General features: G+C 43.4%; 1 protein-coding gene across 2 annotated transcripts in view; it reads left to right on the top strand.

The window, feature by feature from the left end:
• Window positions 1-22,416, top strand: part of MLXIP (MLX interacting protein) — a 58,065-nt gene that overhangs the window by 6,000 nt on the left and 29,649 nt on the right. The gene's annotated exons all lie outside the window — the stretch shown is intronic.

Below are 22,416 nucleotides of genomic sequence, written 5' to 3'. Positions count from 1 at the left end.
AGAAAAAGGCACATTTACTTTACTCTTACTCCTCCCCCCGCTACCTTTACATTTTTATTTGGAAACAAATTCTTCAGAGCTAAAAGGCCAATGGCTCCGAAACGAACGTTGATAACTTGTCATGCCCAATTGTTGCTGTCCACAGAAGCTTCAAGGTTATGCTTATTCTTTTAAAATTTATCTTTACATAATTTCCAAGGAAGTAGATTTCAAAGCTGAATCCTGTACTTAAATAAAATATATAAACAGAATGAAAATATCACATTTCCCCCCCCCCATCAGGTACAAACAAATCTGGTCTTCCAGGCCTTCGAAGTCCTGGTCTGAAGTCTTCAACTTTATGGAGGTTTTCAGTATGAAAGCTGTGTAGGATACTTTTGCTTGCATGCCCCTGGCCACTTGTAGCAAAGAAGAATTGCTTTCAAGTAGTTTGGTAGGGAAGTATCACAAAGGCTGATTGTGTCTCTTTTCCCTTTTCTTCTAGTTAATAAATAACTAGCATTTAGAACTATATGGAATAATAGAACTACAGTGGTACCTCGGGTTACATATGCTTCAGGTTACATACGCTTCAGGTTACAGACTCCGCTAACCCAGAAATAGTACCTCGGGTTAAGAATTTTGCTTCAGGAAATCGTGCTCCGGCGGCATGGCAGCAGCAGGAGGCCCCATTAGCTAAAGTGGTGCTTCAGGTTAAGAACAGTTTCAGGTTAAGAACGGACCTCTGGAACGAATTAAGTACTTAACCCGAGGTACCACTGTAGTGACTTTTTTGTGTGTGGTAATTTTTGTGAACTTATTTGTAAGGCTGCTACAGCTTGAGGCTAGTAGGTAAGATAAAAAAGAACAGTCTCTTCTTGTTCCTTTTCCTGTGTGCAGTTTAGGAACAAGGCTGGATTTGGTATGCTTCATCTTTTACCCTGTAAAAGGAGCAGTTTACCAACCTTAGCCCTGTAAAATGTACAGAAGGTGGATTCAGCAGTAGAAAAGCAAGGACAATGGTCTCCGTGAAACCAACCATTGGATCATGTGGTTGGTTATCTCCTTCTGGTGAAGGTGAAGGTAATGCTGGAAAAATTGACTGACACTTTTCCTGCCTGATTAGCCAGCTTACCTCTGGGAGATTAATCTGTCATTAACTGACAAAGCATTAACCCCTGAAGTGGGCAGTTTTTCGCAGGAAGTGGTTTGGGAAGCAGCCTAAAAGACTAGCAGAGCATTTTATTTGTAGTAAATATTTTAAAAAAGATAATAGAAAGCAGCAGATCTGACTAAAAGGAAAGAAAGTTGATTGTACTGTTCATATTACATTTTTGGGGTATGAGAAAGTTATCATTCTACCTTTCAGTGGTTGGAGTCTGTGCCAAGCAAGCATTAGCCTTATTGTTGCATTTATTTACTTTGGGTACATTTGTACCCACCAATCTCTCACCAAAGAGCTTAGAGCATTATATTGGGATTCTTTAGTTGTCTCATCCAGCTGTGGGTCAGGCTCGTTTCTGTGTTCCTACAGAGCTGGAACTATGGACTTGTTTATAGTGCATGTGAAATGAAAAGGCCTGCGTTTCTGTGGTTTAGGGTCCAAGAAGGGGCAACAGTGAACAAGAAGAAATGATTGTATGCTTCAGAAAGATTGTTTTCTATTAAACAGGAATTGTGTCCTTCTGTAAGAGCAGTTCATCAATGGGCTAAGCCTCCTAGAGACAGTGCATAATCTCATTCAGTGATCTTCATGGACAATTTGGACACCCGTTTGTTGAAAATGCTTTATGTACAGAAGGTCCTGTGTAGGACACAGACATGCACTGGATGATCAGTTTGCATCCTGCCTAGGATGAAGTGCTGTTGACAGTTCCATGCCTGAATTCCTTGCAGCCCGATCATCCAGAGAATCCTAAAGTGGGATTTCAGCCTGCAGACTCTAGATACCTCATACACATCCTGTTTCTATGCTTCTTTACATGGAACCAAGGGGACGCAGGTGGCATTGTGATCTAAACCACTGAGCCTCTTGGGCTTGCCAATTGGAAGGTTGGCGGTTTGAATCCACACAACGGTGGTGAGCTCCTGTTGCTCTGTCCCAGCTCCTGCTAACTTAGCAGTTTGAAAGCATGCCAGTTCAAGTAGATAAATAGGTACCACTGCGGCGGGAAGGTAAACAGCGTTTCTGTGTGCTCTGGCTTTCATCATGGTGTCCTGTTGCACCACAAGTGGTTTAGTCCTGCTGACCACATGACCCGGAAAGCTGTCTGAGGACAAACGTCGGCTCCCTCAGCCTGAAAGCGAGATGAACGCCACAACCCCATAGTCGCCTTTGATTGGACTTAACTGTCCAGGGGTCCTTTACCTCTACCTTACCTTTTACATGGAACCAAGTCCTCCTGACCTGAGTTTGATGGGATTGAATCCTTGGCGTGAGAACACAGCATCAAAATTCTGAGCAGTATCCTCCCTGTGGATGAAGTGGCTGCTTGAAAAGGAAAAAGTTGCGTAACACAGGAATCACAACATTGTTTATTGAAGCTGTTATATCCGCTGTAATGGACATGTTTGCTTCTAGTGGAGCTTGTCATTCCATATCATTCCAGAGCCCATCTGTTTTCAGACTACAGTATGAAATGAAAACAGTAGTAAATGAAAATGGTGCAGTTAGGTAATTTTAGACTCTGGACTTGATTGCCTTATTGGAATGCCCCTCTTCAGACAGTAGGTGGGTACTACCATATTTTTTGCTCTATAAGACGCACCAGACCACAAGACGCACCTAGTTTTTGGAGGAGGAAAACAAGAAAAAAAATATTATGAATCTCAGAAGCCAGAACAGCAATATTATTATTATTATTATTATTATTATTATTATTATTATTATTTCCTGCCAAAGAATTTTAGATGAACGTCAACAAGTGTAACAGCAATCCCTCTTGCTGTTCTGGCTTCTGGGATAGCTGCACAGCCTGCATTCGCTCCATAAGACGCGCACACATTTCCCCTTACTTTTTAGGAGGGAAAAAGTGAGTCTTATAGAGCAAAAAATACGGTACTTCACTACTGTTGGAAACTCAGATATATAAGCTAGGCAGCAAATGGCTCCTTAAACCAGGGTTTCAGTCACCAAAATGGAATGCCTCGTTCCCATTTTTTGGCCAGACGACTCAAAAGTTATATTTTTCAATACAACTTTTTGGTTCCTGAAATTCATTCTGATTGTGCAGATAAAATAAAATGAATAAAATTCTACAGGATGTGTTGCTAGTGTGTGAGAACAGTCAAGATCCAAGGATCCCCAGGCCAGGCATGTACCCCCAGATGGTGGAGATGTCAGGCCCAGGCATCTTCATTTGGTTGCAAAGTGCGCCTGGGGAATTTTGAATGCTGACTTCACCTACTCCAAAATGGCAGCCTTGCTGTGTTTGGGGTCCCACCTGCTCATTCTCCTAAGTAGGGTCTTGGACCTCTGCCCCCAAAGTCTGGTACCACAGGGTTTGCTGTTGCTGAGTTCCATTTTGCATTGCTGGGGCTGCTCCAAGTGTTTTCTTCCTGCTTGTGCAATAGTTATTTCCCAGAACTATTAGCAGGCAATTTTTTTGCATTTCCTTCTGGGAGGAGGGCTCAGTCAATACTAGCATATTGTGAAAATATAGGCACTTCTGTTTCTGTAGCTACACAGATGATTACTATTAGAATTGGAATAACATAATCTGACTGTTATGCTACATGTTTCATATATACAGTCAAGGAAAAAAGAAAGTACACCCTCCTTGAATTCTGTGGTTTTACGTATCAGGGCATAATGACAATCATCTCTTCCTTAGCAGGTCTTAAAATTAGGTAAATACAACCTCAGATGAATAACAACACATTACACCATGCCTTGATTTATTTAATAGAAATAAATCCAAAATGGGTAGTTAGAGAGACACTTCAGTGGATATAGGATCAGATAGCTAACATTTTCATGTAAAGTCTGCATATGTTCTTAGTTGGAATCCTTTGTGAAAGTACCTGCTTGTGTGCTGACAGAACTGCCTGCTCTCTCTCCCAATGGCAGAAAAGTGTTGCTCTTGATAGGGTGCTTGTGGATTGTGCTGCTATGCTAAAACAAACCAAGGCAAGAAGTTCACAATACTAAATGGGCTGTGTCCCTAGCAGCAGGTCAACAAAGGCTGAGAGGTCTGCCTTGCATTCTTTAAGCAAGGACTTCTCAAACTTTACCATCTCAGACTTAAACAAACCCAAAACAAACAGTTGCCTGTAAATAGATGTTAAATGTCTTCTCTTTTCTCCACCTGCCTTCCACCCACTTGCTGCTGATCCCTTGCAAAATTCATGTTGCTGAAGCATTTACAGGAGCTCTCCTTGAGTTTTTTCCTACAGTTTGTTTCTTGCAAAGCTTATCATTCTGTAAAAAGCCACAGTTGAGAGAAAACATGGGGTTTCAGATGCACAATTACACTTGTTGACGTTCATCTAAAATTCTTTGGCAGGAAATAATAATAATAATAATAATAATAATAATATTTATATCCTGCCCATCTGGCTGGGTTTCCCCAGCCACCTCTGGACGGCTCTGAGCAGAATAGTAGAAACACGATAAAACATCAAACATTAAAATCTTTGCTAAGCAGAGCTCCCTTCATATATATCAGGGGTTGGCAACCTAAGGCCCATGAGCCACATGCGGCCCATGGGGGTTGTTTAACTGGCCCATGGACCCCTGCCGGCCGCTTGGTCAGCTCTTGTGCGCCGTGCTAAACTGGTGCAAAGCAGAGCAGGGACTGCCTTCCGTGAAGCTGACTGGCTTCCCATTGGTTGCAGGAAGCTCCTGCAGCCAATGGGAAGCTGCGCACGCCTCCTCCGTGCCGGAAGGAGCCCCGGAAATAGCATTTGCGCATTCGTGTGCACGCGTACACTCCAGCCCACTGTGACGTCTGTGGGACCGTGAACCTGCCCAGGTTTGCCAACCCCTGATATATATGAATGGGGAGAAATGGCCAGGGAGGAAAACCCCTAGTTCTTCCAGCCCACCTGCTGTTCCTTAGCTCAAAATTGCAGCCTTCCAAGTTTTCTCTTCATTTGAAATAGAATAGTTGGAGGTCTGTTATATGCAGTTGTGAGGAATCTGTGGCCTTCCAGATGCTGTTGGACTCTAGCTCCCCTCAGTCTCTGCCACCATGGTCATAGAACTGTAGAGATGGAAGGAGTCATCTCAGGCAGGTCAGCTGGAGAGGCACATGCTCCCCACCCCTGATGTAATATGTAGTTTGCCTGTCAGCCATAATACTGCCCAAGATTTGCCTTTGGTATTCCAGCAATCCTATGCTAACAAACGAAAGCTGCATCTGTTAATTTTTAAATTTTGCTCTGTACTAGACCAAAAATCTTTTCAAAAGCACCCCTGCTTCCACATCAAAAGCTGGCTGCTTAGCTGGAAGGCTTATAAAATCCAAAGTCTCTCTGCAAAGGGAAAGTTTATATTTATAATCCTTTTACATGGCCTTTGTTAAGCAGATAAGTGAATGGCAGCTCCTTTTATCAAGCCTGTCAGAGGTGTGGATGTTTGCAGCTTGATTCCATCGCCTCTCTGCTGGCTGCCTGGAAGCCAGTCGTGGGTACAAGCGGGCTGACTGCACTCCTTTCACCAGCACTCGCCACATTGTAGGATAATTAAGTGCCACTTGATAAGGCGAACTGCTCTGATGTGCTAAGTGAGGTAGCACTTGACTTCTCATCACTCTGTTCTGTCCCAGTGGCTGAAGAATGGCTCCAGGTTGGAGACTTTTCATGCTGAGCCCTGATGTTCCATTTAGAGCAGCTATTTCAAGGCGTCTCTTCTGAGCATTTGTATGTCTTCTTTAGATGAACGCCAGCCACAAATGTGGTTTTCACCACTCAGCAGAGGCATGAACGGGGAGCCTTTTCCCAAGCCGTGTCTTTGACAAATCTACCTGCCTGTTACGCAAGTTTCCAAACACCTTTGTAGCACTTATTTACGTATTTAAGAAATGTAGAGACCGCTCACCATTTGGCCCCACAGTGGTTTGCAATAATAAAATGGTTCTAAAATACAGTACATAAAACAATATATCATTTCTTTAAAAGAAAACACAATGAAAAAGAGAAACAAAAAACTCCAAATAATTCATCACATGATTTAAAAATATTGGTTTGCTTAACCCATCAACCAAACAGTTTATTAAACCAATGAAAACAAGATTGCACTTCATCACCAAATGATAACATTTTAAAAAAATTGATAAAGAGTGACAATTTCTTTACAAATTGATCTTTATCTGTAGAAAATCCTGAACCCAAATATCATATGTTTATATGATATGTTATACACTAAAGCTGTGTTCCATAAACCATTCTGATAACAGAGGTTCTACTTTTCTTCTTTCAGTACTTGGGAAATAACATTTTTGCCACTACCAATAAGTTAGTAACCATCTCAACATTTGTACTATTCAGACATCATTCCAAATAATTCAATAGTATTCCAGTTGGTATTCCAGTTGGTTCATTTGGGGTATAGCCAGTCATCTGTTTAATATAATGCAACACAAACCACTGAAAACTAGGAATCACATTTCAGAAATAAATGTAAATAATCTGTGTAAACTTTTCGACATCAACAATTATCCTGAGACAACTTGTTAATCTTTTTTTTTTTAATATGGTGTAAAATATCATTCACACATTTACAAAAACTTTCTTTCAAATGAGCAGCAATTAGTACTTTACTTAGATTTTCTCCCAAGCAATTTAAATGTAAATAAAAAATTATTCTAGTTAAAATAATAAATGATAGAAGGTTTTGGGGAAAAGTTCAACATTTGATCAGTCAGGTTATAAAACAAAAGTTCATTTTGGACCCAAAAGTGGTGTTGCTTAATTATCAACCCCCAGAATTTAATTAATAAGAATTTAATTTTACACTTGTTAACAGCTGCAAAGTTAGTCATCACGAGACATTGGAAGTGCCTAGATGTGGACCTCTTTGAAACCTGGATCACACGGATTTGAACTTAATACTTATAGACACACTTAAGACTTTGCAACAAGAATGCTGAAGTGGTGGTGGGGAGCACTACTTTTTATGCAACATGGTTTGTTTTCTTCATTATGTACAGTCAGTCAGGTATGGCTTCCACCACAAAAAAGACGAGAGACACTATGGAATGACACTTTTGTTCATTGTAAGGTGGTGGACTCTCCTTCCTTGGAGGATTTTAAGCCCTCTGTCACAAATTACGGGGGGGAGGAGGGTTGGACTAGATGACGCTCAGGGTTCTTTCCAACTCTACAAATATATTATTCTGTTATTCTATATGAGCAAGAGAATATACCGTATTTTTCGCACCATAGGACGTACCGGACAATAGGACGCACTTTGTTTTAGAGGGGGGAGAACAAGAAAAAAAAATTCTCCCCCTCTCTGCCCAGCGCCCCTTCAGCAAAGCGGCAGGAGGCGCTGCGCAGAGAGGGGGAGAACTTCCCCCTCTTGTTTTCCCGCTCTAAAACAAGGTGCCGTTTAAGGTGCGTTCAGGCGGCTACCTTGGAAGCCTGGAGGGCGAGAGGGGTCTGTGTGCACTGACCCCTCTCGCTCTCCAGGCTTCAGGTTCCTTTCGACCTGCTCTTTGGGGCTGGCGGGGGGAAGACCACCACCAGCCCCAAAGAGCAGGTCAGGGAGCAGCGGAGAGGCTCCTGCCATAGCCGCGCGTCACCTCTCCAGCCGGGAGAGGGTCGCGGGGCTATGGCGTCTTCGCTCCATAGGACGCACACACATTTCCCCTTCATTTTTGAAGGGGAAAAAGTGCGTCCTATAGAGTGAAAAATACGGTAGTCTTCAGTAAAAGAATAATTATTTGAAGAGTTGTTGTTGTTGTTGTTGTTTGCTAGTTTGTGTCTTTGGATGAGATGGTTCATGCTTTCTCCAGTGTGCTGGCCCCTCTTTTTCATTGTTTTCCTCGTTTCATCTCCTTTGGCATCAGTCTGTGGAATATGGATAAATGTTTAGATGAGATGCCTTTGACTTTGGCTGTGTACAGCTGCTCCCAGTGGAAAAAGAAGACGACAGCCAGCTTTGTGTTAACTCTTAAGATGCTGTAGGTAGATGATTACTGCAGTAACATTATATGTATACTTTCTACTGTTAAATATTCACTTTAAGAACATGAGAAAAGCCTGCTGGGTCAGGCCAATGGCCAGTTTAGTCCAGCATCCTGTTCTCGCAGTGGATAGCCAGATCCTGTGAGAAGCTCGCTTACCTGACCTGACTTGAGCACAGCAGCACTCTGCTCCCCTGTTTTTTGCAGCAGGTGGTATTCAGAAGCATACTGCCTTTGACAGTGGAGGTAGTACATAGTCAGCATGGACAGTTGTCCTTGACAGCCTTATCTTCCATAAATTTGACTAATCCTCTTTTTAAGCCCTCCAACTTGGTTGCCATCATTGCCTCTTGTGGGAGCAAATGACATAATGTTATGAGAGAGGGATAACAACTTTCTTCTGTCCCCTTTCTCCACATCATGGATAATTGTATACACCTCTGTCAAGTTTTCTCTCTCTTGTCTCTTCTCTGAACTAAAAAAGCCTTTAATAAGCCCTTTCCACATAGGGGATTTGCCCCATCCCCTTGAAAATTTTGGTTGTACTTTTCTAAACCTTTACAGTATCCTTTTTGAAGTGAGGTGACCAGAACTGTGAGTATTTCAATTGCATTTGCACCATACATTTTGTTTTAATGATCAGAGGTTGCTCTGAAAGGATCAGGAGCAGCTGTTCTTGACCTATGGTGTGTGTGGGTTTATGCATGTATATGCATATCATTACATTCCTAGAGAAGCCATCAAGCTGACCTAATTGTCTTTTATAAACCTGCAGCAGCTGTTCATTTTCAGCATAATCCATTCCTACATTTATTCCCACTCCTGACATGAATCAGGGGTATGGGAGAAAATAGCTTGTATCTGTTTCCAGGTAGACTCAATTTTTCAAAATGCCTGGCTATTTGGTGAAGTGTGTAGTGGCTAAATTCATGAGCTATGAACTGAAAAGCATTAAAAAAAACCATGAAAAAACCTTTGCAAATCTGCCTTAGATGAAGTTGTCTATGTATCTGAAAGAATAATTTTTCTTATCAGCCGAGTCTGGTGCAGTAAAATACTATTTCCTGTGCTGCTTAGAGAGATGGTGATGCAAAAGCTTTCCCGTGGAAAAGTTTGGGGGACTGAAAGATCTCCATGCTAGGATGATTTTAAAATCCCTTTTGCTGCCATTTCCTGGTCTTAATCCAGTCTTATTGGGAACACACAGATGGATTGTCCCATGTAGGCCAGATCCATCAGTGTGAAACTTCACTCCCCTTAATGGCACCCCAGATCCACTGCTGAGGATAAATTGGGAAACTTCAAACTGCAGGACAGCAAGAGGTGCCAAAAGGATGGCCCCTCCCTCTGCTACGTGCCCTTAAATAACCAGGAACTGACGTGGCTTTTTCAGGCCTTGTTGGCCAACACAGGAGTGGCAAATATGATGAGGCAAGCCAAACATGCAAAGCATTTTAAAAGACATTCCTCCATAAAAGGTCTGCCGTGTAAGCAAGTGCTGTAATTTTTCTGCAGCCAGTGATATGAATTTTAAAAGAGAGATGTTTGCTTTTGCTTTCTAAGCACCTTCTAGAATTAAGATAACACATTCCAAGGACATACTTTTAAAATCTGGCTGCTGTGATACAGGTCACTTTGAAAAGTTACAGTATCTCATTTTAACTTGATGCAAATCCTGTTTAGGCTTTGAAAGAGGTCTTTTGGCTTTCACAGGGTTTCCTGACTAACTTATTATAACTTATTATTATTCTAGACTAACTTTTTCTGTGATTAATGTTTTGCCTGGTTTCTGTTCAGTTTAACGCTTTCAACAGTAAACAGGTGCTGTTGATGAGCTTTTGAGCTGTAACTGAAGGACTGTTTTTGCATTGTGTGAGAGAGTTTGCATTGTGGACAGGTTCAGCGTGGGAGAGGTGAGCTGGTTCTCCAAAATGCTCTTTTCTGGAACACCGAGGAGACTGTTTAGAATAAGATCCTTGTAGTCTTCAGGGTATTTATAGGCTTGTCATGTTGTGTGGGGAATGCTACATTATCCTTGGTGACAGAAGAGCCTAGCTTCAGGTTTCTCCACCTGTTGTATGTGGTAAACAGCTCACTGTTCTATGAAATCAGTAAACCTTCCCCAGGCTCCTGTTCATCTAGGGTAAGAGACAGGCTAATAAATAATTGGAATAAGGTTGTTCTGAGGTACTTCACAAGAGCCATCTTGGTTAGCTCTGCTGATAAACAAAACATCATCTCAACCTGGAGTTGCTGCTTAGACTTAAAGGCTTTGCAGAATTTGGAATCCCCCAGAATCCCAAAGCATTTGATTATTTGCCAGCACCCGTTACTTGGTTTGGGTGGTCATTTTTAATACTTGGAAGGAACCATAAGGTGACACTTCCAGCTTGGCAGTTATTTTTGGAAATGCTTCAACTTCAGCCGGAATTATGACTCACATCACATTGTTAAACAGTTCTCCCATCTTTAGGATAACAGGGCTCCTGGAAATGCAATAGCCGAATAGCTGAGTTAATTTTGACAGGTGAATCTTCCCAGCCTTTGCAATACCATCGGCAGGAGAGAAGCTGAATTTTCTGAAATCTTCCATTTCTTTGTACAGTCGTACCTCGCGAGTCGAATGTTTTGGTTCCCGAACTCCGCAAACCCGGAAGTGAGTGTTCTGGTTTGCGAATGTTCTTTGGAACCCGAACATCCAACACGGATTCCTGCATCCAGTCAGAAGCCGCGCCTTGGTTTCCAAACGTTTTAGAAGTCGAACGGACTTCCGGAACAGATTCCGTTTGACTTCCAAGGTACCACTGTACTTGCTAAACCAGATTGGCTTTGCATTTTAAAGTCTAATGTCTCTTGCAACCACCCCTGTGACTTGGGTCGTTTTTTAGTCACAATTTTACAAACTGACAAATAAGTGTGTCCCAGTTTAGCCCATGTTGAACTGGGATTTTGAACTCCAATCCAGTTCTCTGTCCCGTCTTCCATGCTCATTTGTTGTGGCCAGCTGGTGTTTTCTTACCCCTGGCTGAACCTTTTTGGTGGGGCAAGCACAAGTGCAGCTGAGCATGTTAACTGCAACTTGTTATGGTAACAGTGGCAGAGCTACGTTGTCCCCTCTCTTCGTGTCCATCCCAGCCGTAATAAAAGGAATAAAGGAACCCTTGATAACTTAAAGGAGGACAAGAGTTTGCTCCCAGTTGTATCTGATCTCTTGTAACATTCCTTTGTAGTCCAGTGCTCTGTGTTAAACCAGCTCCACACAGACTTCTGTTGCACCTCACTTAAACCTTCATCCTCTTCCGCACTCATGAAGCTCTAGCAAGGTAGTGCAGAAAAGGAAGGAGAACAGCCTTTGCTTTTTTTCTGGGGGTATTCAGGGGTACACAGTACCAGCACCTCTGTTTTTTGTTGTTAAAAAGTGTGGCCCTTACTATAACAACTTCATGGTGGGAAAAAAGCACTGGGTGCAGGCATCACAAAGGTTATTTTTAGAGGCAGGAAGTGAGATAAATAAAAAATTCTTCCAGGGCATCCTCTCTGTTCTCTATCCTTACACCCCACCAGCTTGTCAAATATGTAGAAGAAATTATGGCACTGCCAAATAAAGTGTCAATATGGCAGAACTCCCCTTGCTTTCCCTCTGCCATAGGAATAAAAAATAACAATTTGATCTCATCAGGTTGCTTTAAAATATGGGTTTCCGAAGGGATAATTGTTCTTGCTCTGAGTCAGTCACAGCATTGATGATTGCAGTTATATGTTGCAGTCTCCCGTTGCAGGTTCTTCAGTCACTTCTTATTATAATAATAGCTATCACCTGCTGTTGCTTATTAGACTTGTTAGATGCTTATTACCCAAAAGTCTCCAAGCAACTTATAACACATTAAAACATCAATATAAATACATGATACCATAAAAGGAGAGCAAACAATATCCATAACTTGACACAGGAAGCTCGGCAGCTCACTAATAACAAAAAACATGTGGGGGGGGAGGGGGATGTAAGTCTTTATGGTGCCGCAATGTTGTGCACATTACCAGAGACTGGATTTCCAAAGCCAGCCTGTCTCTATGCAGGTAGGGTCACAGCTAGAGTACCACCACAGACTGATGAAAGGCACTGTACACACTCCTGATTGGCTTCAGCAAGTCTCACAAGACCTCAACCACTCCTATTGGTAAGGGGAATAAGATTGCAAAAACACCCTTAAATATGATCTCCAATTTAGCTCTTTCCTCTTCATGGCAATAGGGCACTAGGCCAGAGTTAAATGTGTCCTTCCTTGACGTGAGCCGATGGCTGCGCTTGAAGCTTTCAAGGGCAGTTGGGGATTTGCTTTCTAGCCATTTTGAAAACTGTATACAAACAAGTCAGTGGGTGAGTTTGGACTTCATTGAAGCCGCCCAGACAGGAGGGAAATAACAATTCTTATTGGCTCAATACAGGAATGTTTTTGTCCTGCATGTCTGCCTTTTTGCTCCGCAGCACAATAAGTGAGCGTTCTTATCTGATGCTCTGAATGAACCTTTGTTTGAGAAAATATTGTTAGTTTTGGCTTGAAGAGAGCTGAATTCACGCGTCCAGTTTCCCACAAAAGAGATTAGATTAATTTTCTTTTAACAATAAAGAAATGTGGAGAAAGTGTGAGCCGTTGTCAAAACTGGTTTGTTTAGTTCAGTTGAACTGAAAAGGCTAGGTAACTGAATGTGTATTGAGAATTAGGTTTAGGAGTGTTAAGTTGCTCAGTTTTATTATTGTGCATTCAGATTAATTGTTTTAAAAGTCTGGTTAGTGTAGCAGAATATGGGTATCATCACTTAACGGTTTTATGACCGAGTTCCAACTAGGAATTGAATAAGTCGCAACGAAAAGACACCACTCATCTCCTACAAGGATTTACCAGTGACTCAGTGCCAGAATACAATTAGTTGTTGGCTGTGTTTTCTACATACAGAATGTAGATGCCAACATGGTTGAATGCACTGTACCACTTCAGATTTACAGGTGGGAGATAATCACTTTTTCATACTTCCCCATGTCTGCCCATAAAAACTAGCATACTAAGAGTTATAAAAACTAGCATACTAAGAGTAAAATTTAGTTTTCTTTTTAAAACCAATATACTGCACTTTCTATATATATAATGTTTATTATATAACATAAAAATTATTTACATAATGCAGATATTATAAAATAAACCATCAGCTATAATTATAGTGCAGTTAAGGGTGTTAACATGTGAAAATAATGCACGGTTGAGCAGGGAGTAGGGTCAGGCATAAGGGGCCATTTGTTTATTATGGGTTTTTTAATAGACAACTGGAAGAGGAGAGAAGTGCAGAGGACTATAAGCGGATGGGTGCCCTATTTACCATCCTTTGGACCCTCTGGGAAACTCACCAATCCAACTCTTCTGTAGCTTGGAACTGACAGTGCTGAGTAGGTCAAAGCTGTGGGCAACCTAGGGTGAGGTCACCACATTCCATGACGCCTCTCTGTTGTGAGATCTTGTGGGTGATCTTTGAACTCATTTAGGCTCTGGGTGAGAGCCAAGGTCAATGGGTGGTGTCCTAGGTAAGAGCCAGGAAGCTGAGAGGTTTTGTGTCAGAAGGAGAAGGAATTGATACCAGGAAACATTCTTTAATAAGTTGTGTTACTAATTCTTCTGTGTATTTTTGTAACATTTGCTGTTCTTGCTTTAGTTTTCTGATATATTTTTATTAATTGGGAGGTTTGGAAATGGTATAAACAAAGAGGAGCATTTCAAAATGTTAACCCCCACCCCATGCTGCAGTCAGGTTTCTCCACTGTACAACCCAGCCTTTTGATTCAGCATAGTATTGTCAACAGTACTTTGCCTTTCCCTTATTCGGGCTACCCCTTTCTGAAATAATCTTTCACTATGATTATCACTGCTTTGCTACTTGGTCTGTGTCTGCTTCAAGGTGGAATGGTGTGTGAAAATTCTCATACATGAGATGCACACGGTCATTCAGAGCATAGTTGCTTTCAAGGGCAAAGGAGCAATGAGCATATAGCAGCCAAATCACAGGGCCTGTGGTCCACTGAAGCAGCATGTGCAATGCACTAAGCAGCTCTTCCCAACCTGGCGCCCTCCAGTTATTTTTTGACTCCAACTTCCATTAGTCTCAGCCGGCTTGACCACAGCTTAGGTATCACGGCAGTTGTGGCCCAGCACACAACTGGAGAGCACCAGATCAGGGAAGGAAAGCATTAGTTAACATGAAGAACGTAAGAATAGCCTGCTGAATCAGGCAGCCAACCCAGTAGTCCCTCTAGTCCAGCATCCTGTCCTCAGAATGGCCACCCAGATGTCCAGAACCTAAGTGCAGTAGCAGCACTCTCCCCACTTGTTTCAAGGCAAAGAAGGGAAGCCATCTGCAAGGCTCATGTGCTCTTTTACTGCTTGAAGTTTGGTTTAGCAGTAAACATCAATTTTCATTCTGTCATCGAGACAGTCTACACAAGAGTTTCCCCCTGCTGCGGTTCTGCAGGTAGTACTTTAAGGGCCAGCGATCTGCGGCCTCTTTGTCCTGTGCCTTTTCAGAGTTGTTTTGTTACTGTTGTTCTGCTATTTCACTGTCTCTGTATTAGTGCTTGTGTGCTTTAGCTTTGTGCTATTATCACTGGTGGGAGGTTTCTTAAACCTGAAAACCTGTGTTTTTAACAATGCTGGGGCTGGCTTTCTGGGCGGGAAATAGTAACCTGCCATTTTCATTTCTGACCCTCTGTTTTACGGCCGTTGGGTAAGTAGTGAAGACGACCCTTTGCTGCAGTGTAGCTGTAAGGAATTGCTTTTGTTTCATGAACTCAGCTGTGTTGCTGCACCTTGTGGAGCATCACAGAGCATTTCCCCCCCCTTTGCTCCTAATGTACAGCTGCGATGCTGCGCAGGTGCTTACCTGATAAAATTAAATAGAAAGTCACATGAGACACAAATGCCACCCAGTAATAAACAACTCCTGTTGTAATCTCTTGCATGTGGCAAGGGATTCCAGATTAATTTTAATTATACCATCATCCTCAGGGTGGCAGCCTGGGAGAGGGCATTCTCTGTGGCAGCCCCTAAGCTGTGAAATTCGCTCTCCCCCACCCCCAACAGAGGTGCATCTAACACCTTCATTGTATAGCTTTTGCTGTATGCTGAAGGCACAGCTCTTTACCCTGGCCTTTGACACCTAGGTTTAGTTAATAGGAGCCACCACAGTCCTCTGATGTAAAGTTTCAGCTGGGGTGGGGGGGAAGGGTTAACCCACCCTGGGACATTATGGTGAAGGGCAGGTAACACATCAGTACAAAAAGTCAGATTATACCATAACATGTGACCACCAAGCAGCAGTTCAGTTTGCAAGACAAAGTAGCACAAGGAAGCCTCACTAGTAGAAAAGTGTCCTGTGCAGCAGTGGTGGCTGGTGCTCATTGGGGCTGGTGAGGTGTAAAACAGGAAGCCAACAGCAGGTGGAGCCAGAGGTAACGTCAATAAATTCTAGATTTGTTCCCATCTTCCTCCCTTCTAAGTTCTACAAGGGCAATTTTGAGGCTGAAGAAGAGGAATCTGACAGTGCCACCCCCTGGATTGGTAGCTAAGTAGCAAAGTGGGCAGGTGGGGGGGATGTTGTTGTTGTTGTTGTTTAGTCGTTTAGTCATGTTCGACTCTTCGTGACCCCATGGACCAGAGCACACCAGGCACTCCTGTCTTCCACTGCCTCCTGCAGTTTGGTCAAACTCATGCTGGTAGCTTCGCGAACACTATCCAACCATCTCGTCCTCTGTTGTCCCCTTCTCCTTGTGCCCTCAATCTTTCCCAACATCAGGGTCTTTTCCAGGGAGTCTTCTCTTCTCATGCGGTGGCCAAAGTATTGGAGCCTCAGCTTCACGATCTGTCCTTCCAGTGAGCACTCAGGGCTGATTTCCTTAAGAATGGAGAGGTTTGATCTTCTTGCAGTCCATGGGACTCTCAAGAGTCTCCTCCAGCACTATAATTCAAAAGCATCAATTCTTCGGCGATCAGCCTTCTTTGTGGTCCAGCTTTCACTTCCATACATCATTACTGGGAAAACCATAGTAGGGAGGATAGCTGAGAACAAACTGAGGTTGGGGGGCAGAGCTACATTTCCCTCCACTGCTGCATAGGTTGATCATTCCTTGATCTTCCAGGATGCATTTGCTCCAGTTTGCCCATGGATGGTTCCCTGCTTTCAGAACTTACTATGAACTCAGCTTTGCTTGCTTGCTTTCTCAAATCAAATGTTCTTCATATCTTTCCCGTGCTGTTTTATCTTCCCTGGGGGGTTGTAAATAAATGGCACAAGAGGTTTGTGGGGTTTTTTAAGAACACGTTGCTCTTAGGAAATACAGGATTAAAGGGAGGCAGTATGACCTTTTGGGAATTAGCAGCTTTAAAAAGTCACCTCATGCGATGCAGGTTAATTAAAGTATTGCCTGCCTCTTGGGTTGGGGATTAATTATTATCTGACCTACCATTAACTTGGACTGAGAACTTGAATCTCTCCCTCCAGGATTTCAGCCAAGAGAGAGCAGAGTGCATTATACACATCCAGACTGTAGAGCTACTTTTGTTTTTAAACAAGTTTGTCAATATTTGATTACTATTTCAGTATTTATTAAATCCAGCCTTGCTAATAACTCCTAATAACATTTACATACAAAAAATCTAACTAGCCCACCCTAACTACATATCGGAGCCTTTTTTGGGAGTTTTAAACTGATTTTTGGAAGGTTGTCTTCAGTTGTTTACTAGACGTTTTAATTGTTATTAGTATTGGTATGTTTGCTACCTTGGGCTCCTTTGAAGATGGTGTGGGGTGTAAATCTGATGAAATACATTTGCTTTTCATTTATACTATGCCTGTGGCCTGAAAGGAAAAAAGCCACAATATAAATAAATAGCTCAACCTCTGCGTCCAAGGCTAATGCAGGGCTGGGGGTGTCACCAAGATTGCAGCTGAAGAGGGAGGGGTTCCCCACACTCTGCATTCCTAGGGACCCCCCACCCACATGCCTTGTATTCAAGAGAAAAACCTGTGGCCAAAGCTGCATGCTATGCATTTGAAATATCATATATTTGGGCCCTCCGTATCTGTTGATTGGTGTCTTGGGATTGCTGGCTAAGGCCATGAAGTCTTACCTTGTAAGAGTGGGAGACACAGATACCCTTGTTGCACAAACCATTTCCTGCCTGTTTTGGATGCACAAGATGCAGAAGTTGTCATCACCAGCATTGCTTGATAGGAAACTGAGCATTGGACACCAGGAATATCTGAACCCCTGTAGCTACAGTTTCATTGTATGTTAGGCAGTCGGGGTTAAGGCAACAAAAGAAGCTGAAGAATTATGTCTACCTTGGGCATTCACTCTTTTGGAAAGCCCTGGAAATCTCAGGAGACAAAGAGTTGCTTTAGCAGATGATTCAAGTCTATGCTTTTCAGTGTCCAGCAGGATGGTGTGTGCTTGGTGGTCGTGGTGTTTGTTTTAAATTGTACTATATATTTCATTGCTATATAATGGAATGGAGCAGCCTTTGCCAGTCTGGTGCCTTTCAGGTGTTTTCGTTCAAACCATCTGGAGGGCATCAGGTTGGCAACGGCTCAGGGAAGCAAGTACAGGAGCTGTATAGGTCAGGTGCTGTGGTAATAGCACAATACAGAAGAAGCTAAACAGTTACCTGACACTATCATTGTGAGGGGAAGCCAGTATATATTCATCTCGATGCAGTCAAACTCCTTCCGCAGGTTTTTACTACCCACTTTTGACAAAGCAATTGTCAGTGGGTTGGCTGTAAAATGTGCAGCAGCAAGTCACTAAAATCTTATTTAGGAACCTATTTTGAGCAGGGTGGATTTGATTTAAGTCAAATGGATTTAAATCACTAGTCAGTAAGAAAGATTCATTCTTGCTCGTATGATCTTAATAATGAAGATTTCAGTTTTGGAATAATAAATTTTCAGAGTAGTTTTTACAGTTATATCAAAAATTACTAATTTGGTTATACTATTAGAAATACATAGACAGATAATTATGAAACTATTGTGAGGTTTAATAAGTTAACTGTTTATATTTGGACAGCTTTCCTGCTGTACTTTATTGGAAGGAGAAAAATAATCATTTCCTTAATAACAATTTAAACGATTTGTTTAACTAAAACAATAACATTATAGCGTATGTATCCATGTTTGTTAACTGATGTGGTTGAACGATTCTTATTTCCTGATGAATAGCCTTTGGACTATAATGTAACTTAAATAGAAAGCTATCTTTAGAAAGATTTTTCCTCCAAAAGCATTTTATTTTAAAAATTCCGATTTACATCAAAAAAATCTGATTTAAATAAAAAAAATCAATTTTTTTATTTTAAAAAATCATTGATTTTTATCCACCCTGATTTTGAGTTTAAGGGGCATGAACTTCACTTTGGATATTTTCTAGGATGCAGTTAACCAACCTGTTTAGTCAGAATGACAGAGCGCAACTTTTAAGTTTAAGATAGTTTTTACATTAAAGCACCAAGAAGTCTGATTATGGATTTCCTATGTCATTGTTTTGCCCCAGAAATTGTAGTTGCTCCCTTGTGTGAGGTTTTTCAAATGGAATGTAACATCAGAGAATGAGGGAGAGCCTCGTGTTTAGTGAGTTTGTGTTCCCGATGGGGCGAGGCATTTTCTTTTAAAGCATGGCAAGGATTAAAGAGGTCCTATGTGTCATCAGCCATTCTGCTCAAAGTGCTTAAAAACAGATAAAGCCAAACACCCCCTCCCAAGCAGTGGACCAGAAAGGAAGCCAGGTGGCCGTGTCCACCCTGTCTAGACTTAAGCCCGTCACAGACGCAGTTGTCGCCATGAGCCATTACAGGATTATTTGGGGAATAATGCCAGCTCTGGCAATCCCAGGGAAAAGCAAGCAGCTGTTACTGGGCCAGCAGGTGTGAGAGATCAGGGCTTTTGTCCCTGCACTAGATGCAGGGAAAGCTGTCGCTTTTCCAAGACTCTGCGGGCCTTCTCATGCCTGCAGTTGCTTTGCTTTCTCTAAATCACGTTGCATACAGCCAGGCGGGTGGCAAAGGAGCAAGAGCTGCAGGGCCCATTTTGTTCCCACATCCCAGGCGGCTTTTGTAAACTCAGTTCAAAAGCCCATCCATCTCCCGCTCTTGGAAACCATCGATTGTAGTGCTCATTAGGGTTGCATCGATTTTCTTCCAGATTGATTTTGAACACTGTCTTCAGTATACAAACACACACACACATCCTTTAAATCAGCTTAGATCAGGTGTTGGCAAGGTTTGCCTTCCCTGGGCTGGTTCACTCCAGCGGAGATCCCTCTGTGGGCCGGATTGTGCACGCACATGAGCGTGTGCAGCCGTGATTTATGGCGTCTGCGTCTGTGCAGAAACGATTTCCAGTGTCTGCATCTGCTCAGATGTGATTTCCGACACCATGGAAGCGAGTCCCCATGTTGCACTGCACCGGTTTAGCACAGCGTGTGGGGACTCGCCGAGCAGGCGGCTTGGTTTGGGGGCGGCTCGTGAGCCGGTTAAACGACCCCCATGGGCCGCTTGTGGCCCATGGGCCTTAGGTTGCCTACCCCTGGCTTAGATCAGCTTCCGAAACCCAGGATATCCCGGCACAGTTTGTGTTGCCTCTTGGCATCCTGCCCTCTCATTTGTCCAGACAGTTTTCTGTGCTTTCTGGCTAGTGGTGGTAACTTGTGCTAGCTGCACTGTAGCCAGCATCAGTGAATCCCCGCATGTCCTTGCTTCCTCCTTCAGAATGATGTCACTGCCCATATATGTGTGTGCATGTAATGGCTACTATATATGGTTTCCTTGCTCTAAGGGGCATGGAGTGGTGGGTGCATCAAGAATCATGGCTGGGTGTTTCAAGGCACATTTCAGTCCCTCTCATGATGACAAACAGTTTGAAAATAGCTGTTCTTCAATGAACCCCATCAGCTGTTCTGCGGTTCAGCAAAACATGGACTTCCTCTGCTGTCTTTGAATGAACTGATCATTTGAGGTCATTTGGCGTCACTTAATTCTGTCTCTTCCATGCTCTAGCAACCATATTCCTCATTTTAAATTGGAACAGACGCTCCTCTGTTCGTTTTTTAAGTATGTTTTTTCACCTCTGCAATAGTATTTGGTAAGTGTGGCGAGATGGTCAAGAGGTTAATATTTAAGTCTATCCTCTGTCGTACAAGTTGTTTTCCACGTGATTATTTCTTTTTTCTTCCTTGTTTCTTGGCTTGCTGTCTGTTGCAAGCGCCAGTGACCTTTAAAACCTTTTTGCACAGAATTTGCTTGTGAAAGGCAGCATTGAGAGAGAGATTGAAGCATGCCCCATCTGTGCTGGGCCAGAGTTAATAGTTCCCTTATAGCCTCTTCAGGGCTACTTTTGGCTCATGTAATGAGGCCATCCTGCAGGAATGCACTTAAAAACTTTCTCAGTCTTGATCTTCACCAGCTTTCAACACAGGAAAAATTCCCGAACACAACCAATCCTGAAACGCAAAAGATGTTTTTAAAGTTGTAGAGGATTCTGGATGGGCTTGATTTCTCAGGGCATTGGCTTCATTTTTTAGGCAGTCTCTCAGGAAATGCTTTCAGCAGTATAGCTGAGAAGGAACCTCTGCACATCAACCATTGAATCCCTTCATGTTGCAAAGGGTTCTTGGGCATGTTCTAACCTCTAAGGCTCTTGGTTCTTACCATTACCCTTTATGAACTGGGTGTGTCATAGAACATCCCAAGGCTCACCCCATGGCTTGCAGTTACAGGAGATACCATATTTTTCACTCTATAGGACGCACTTTTTCCCCTCCAAAAATTAAGGGGAAATGTGTGTGTGTCCTATGGAGCGAATGCAGGCTCCTTGGCTTCAGCGATATCAATGTGAAGCCTCCAAAGCACAGAGGGAGCGCTCCCTCCGCATTCCGGAGGCTACGCGTTGCTTTCGCTGAAGCCTGGAGAGCGAGGGGTCGGTGAGCACTGACCCCTCTCGCTCTCCAGGCTTCAGGGATAGCCGCCTGAAGCCTTTGGAGCGCAGCGGGACCTTGCACTGCACTCCAAAGGCTTTGGGTTCCTTTTATGAGAGCCGGGAGACCTGGCTTCAGGGATAGCTGCCTGAAGCCTTTGGAGCGCAGCGCGAGGTCCCGCTGCACTCCAAAGGCTTCAGGCGGCTATCCCTGAAGGCTTTGGAGCACAGCGGGAACTCACGCTACGCTCCAAAGGCTTTGCAACCTTGCCGCCGCTCCCGGACCTGTTTTGGGTGCTGGCAGGCTTCCCCCGCCCCAGCCCCGTGGCTAAAAACGAAGCCAAGACATCCCGCTGGCTGTCTAGTCTTTTGCCAAAGCCGCGCGCAACCTCTCCAGCCAGGAGAGGTTGCACACGGCTAAAAACGAAGCCAAGACAGCAAGCAGGCTGGATCTCGCTTGCTCCCGGCTGGAGAGGTTGCGCGCGGCTAAAGAGGAAGCCAAGACAGCGAGCGGGATGGATCCCGTTTGCTGTCTTGGCTTCTTTGCTCTTTGGGCCTGGGGGGGGGGGAGATAAGATTTTTTCCCTTGACCCCCCCCCCCTAAAAACTAGGTGCGCCTTATGGTCCGGTGCGCCTTATGGAGCGAAAAATATGGTAATCCACAGTAGTGGGTGAGCTATCTTTCCTTTCGTAGAGAAGCTTGTCCTCACCAGCAATTACCTTACAAAGAAAGACCTGATGGGCTTTCATGGGACATTCCAGCATTCCTTAGGGAGGGGCCATAGCTCAGCAGAAAACCACATGCTTTGTGGGCAAAGGTCCCAGGTTCAACTCATGGCATCTCCAGCTAAGAAAAATGATGGGATGGGAGAAATCCCTCCCTGCTTAAGACCCTGGAGAGCTGTCATCTATTAGGTTAAAATGACAAATGCAGTAGTCTGAACTTGTAAGGCTTTATAGGAAGCTTATACAAGGCAGTTTTTAAAGCCACTGCTTCAGAGTACTATATCCAGGGCTTTTCTTTTTTTGGCTGGAACTCAATTCTGACACCTCTCAGGTGGACACCGTTGCCATTATTGGCGTGGGTGGCGCTGTGGTCTAAACCACTGAGCCTCTTGTGCTAGCTGATCTTAAGGTTGGCTGTTTGAATCCCCGCGACGGGGTGAACTCCCGTTGCTCTGTCCCAGCTCCTGCCAGCCTAGCAGTTCGAAAGCACACAAAAAAGTACAAGTAGATAAATAGGTACCGCTGTGGCGGGAAGGGAAACAGCATTTCCGTGTGCTCTGGCTTCCGTCATGGT

Source organism: Podarcis pityusensis (assembly GCF_964106645.2).
Source record: "Podarcis pityusensis genome assembly, chromosome: 16".
In the NCBI taxonomy this organism is placed as follows: domain Eukaryota; kingdom Metazoa; phylum Chordata; class Lepidosauria; order Squamata; family Lacertidae; genus Podarcis; species Podarcis pityusensis.
This window is presented reverse-complemented; position numbering and strand designations above follow the sequence as displayed.